Below are 3,103 nucleotides of genomic sequence, written 5' to 3'. Positions count from 1 at the left end.
GAGAGAGGCCTGTAATTTTCATCATAGGTACACTTCAACTATGACAGACAAAATGAGAAAAATCCAGAAAATCACATTGTAGGATTTTGAATTAATTGATTTGCATGATGATGTAAATACCACATTATTGGATAGAAAATGACCAACCTAGACTCAATACTTATATGTCCTGCATATATCTCTCCTCCTAAATTTACTAACACACCAATATACAGTCGTGGCCAAAAGTTTTGAGAATGACACAAATATTAATTTCCACAAAGTTTGCTGCTTCAGTGTCTTTAGATATTTTTGTCAGATGTTACTATGTAATACTGAAGTATAATTACAAGCATTTCATAAGTGTCAAAGGCTTTTATTGACAATTACATGAAGTTGATGCAAAGAGTCAATATTTGCAGTGTTGACCCTTCTTTTTCAAGACCTCTGCAATCCGACCTGGCATGCTGTCAATTAACTTCTGGGCCACATCCTGACTGATGGCAGCCCATTCTTGCATAATCAATGCTTGGAGTTGGTCAGAATGTGTGGGTTTTTGATTGTCCACCTGCCTCTTGAGGATTGACCACAAGTTCTCAATGGGATTAAGGTCTGGGGAGTTTCCTGGTCATGGAGTTTCCTGGCTATGGCAAGGTGCTCCATCATGCTGGAAAAGGCATTGTTCATCACCAAACTGTTCCTGGATGGTTGGGAGAAGTTGCCCTAGGAGAATGTGTTGGTACCATTCTTTATTCATGGCTGTGTTCTTAGGCAAAATTGTGAGTGAGCCCACTCCCTTGGCTGAGAAGCAACCCCACACATGAATGGTATCAGAATGCTTTACTGTTGGCATGACACAGGACTGATGGTAGCGCTCACCTTGTCTTGACAAGCTTTTTTTCCAGATGCCCCAAACAAACAGAAAGGGGATTCATCAGAGAAAATTACTTTACCCCAGTCCTCAGCAGTCCAATCCCTGTACCTTTTGCAGAATATCAGTCTGTCCCTGATGTTTTTCCTGGAGAGAAGTGGCTTCTTTGCTGCCCTTCTTGACACCAGGCCATCCTCCAAAAGTCTTCACCTCACTGTGCGTGCAGATGCACTCACACCTGCCTGCTGCCATTCCTGAGCAAGCTCTGTACTGGTGGTGCCCTGATCCAGCAGCTGCATCAACTTTAGGAGACGGTCCTGGCGCTTGCTGGACTTTCTTGGGCGCCTTGAAGCCTTCTTCACAACAATTGAACCGCTCTCCTCCTTTTTGTGCAAAGCAATGATGACGGCACATGTTTCCTTGCAGGTAACCATGGTTGACAGAGGAAGAACAATGATTCCAAGCACCACCCTCCTTTTGAAGCTTCCAGTCTGTTATTCAAACTCAATCAGCATGACAGAGTGATCTCCAGCCATGTCCTCATCAACACTCACACCTGTGTTAACAAGAGAATCACTGACATTATGTCAGCTGGTCCTTTTGTGGCAGGGCTGAAATGCAGTGGAAATGTTTTGGGGGATTCAGTTAATTTGCATGGCAAAAGAGGGACTTTGCAATTAATTGCAATTCATCTGATCACTCTTCATAACATTCTGGAGTATATGCAAATTGCCATTATACAAACTGAGGCAGCAGACTTTGTGAAAATTTATATTTCTGTCAATCTCAAAAATTTTGGCCACGACTGTACACCATTTAGCTCTGTATGCTTCAGAAAATGGTCTGTATTTGACACGTGTAACAGGGCCGTAACAGGGCTGTAAACAGGGCCGTAACAGGGCTGTAAACAGGGCCGTAACAGGGCTGTTACAGGGCTGTAACAGGGCTGTAACAGGGCTGTAAACAGGACCGTAACAGGGCTGTAACAGGGCTGTAACAGGGCTGTAAACAGGGCTGTAAACAGGGCTGTAAACAGGGCTGTAACAGGGCTGTAAACAGGGCTGTAAAAAGGCTGTAACAGGGCTGTAACAGGGCTGTAACAGGGCTGTAAACAGGGCTGTAAACAGGGCTGTAAACAGGGCTGTAACAGGGCTGTAAACAGGGCGGTAACAGGGCTGTAACAGGGCTGTAAACAGGGCTGTAACAGGGCTGTAACAGGGCCGTAACAGGGCCGTAACAGGGCCGTAACAGGGCCGTAACAGGGATGTAACAGGGCTGTAAACAGGGCTGTAAACAGGGCTGTAACAGGGCCGTAACAGGGCTGTAAACAGGGCTGTAACAGGGCGGTAAACAGGGCTGTAACAGGGCGGTAAACAGGGCGGTAAACAGGGCGGTAAACAGGGCTGTAACAGGGCGGTAAACAGGGCTGTGTAAACAGGGCTGTAACAGGGCTGTATAATGCAGCAGGCAGATAGAGCTCAGATAGTCCAGATGCCACAGCCCCTCCTCTCTCTCTCTTCCTAGTGCAGCTGCAGCAGATATACAAGTCATTAGTGGTGAAAAGTATTAGTGCAGACAAATCTGGGTCAGAACAGAGTAGAACACACAGCCAGCGCATTGGTGCTGGTGATGAGGGGGTCATGGTGTGTGTGTGTGTGTGGATGGGTTGGGGAGGGGGCTTGTGTTTAGAAAACTGTTGTAGGAGAGAGGATATTATTGTACTGTCCATAATCATCCTGAGTAAATAACACGGAGGTCAGTATAGTTAATCACCCCTGCAGGTCTCCAAGGTCAAATAATAACACGGAGGTCAGTATAGTTAATCACCCCTGCAGGTCTCCAAGGTCAAATAATAACACGGAGGTCAGTATTGTTAATCACCCCTGCAGGTCTCCATAGTCATTTAGCAGACACTTTTTCAAAAGCTTTTTCCATAGTGACATTGTGATACATTCAAAATGTGGAAAAATACTGTCTGTGTGGGAATCTCTCTCTCTCTCCCTCGCTCTCTCTCTCTCATTCTCTCTCTCTCTCTCTCTATCTCTGACAGCAGAGTGGGGGATGGGCGGACGGCGGACAGCAGCGGCCTGTATATCTGTCTGTTCCTCACAGCTGGCTACCTAAAGGTGATCCTGATAGCGCTTGATAATCCCACAACGATACAGCAACGCTCAGCTATGCTTTCACCAAATACTGCTGGGTCCTGTTATGGGACTGTTGTTGACTATAGACACCACATCAAGTCTATATACA

Source organism: Oncorhynchus nerka, linkage group LG2 (assembly GCF_034236695.1).
Source record: "Oncorhynchus nerka isolate Pitt River linkage group LG2, Oner_Uvic_2.0, whole genome shotgun sequence".
Classification (NCBI taxonomy): Eukaryota; Metazoa; Chordata; class Actinopteri; order Salmoniformes; family Salmonidae; genus Oncorhynchus; species Oncorhynchus nerka.
This window is presented reverse-complemented; position numbering follows the sequence as displayed.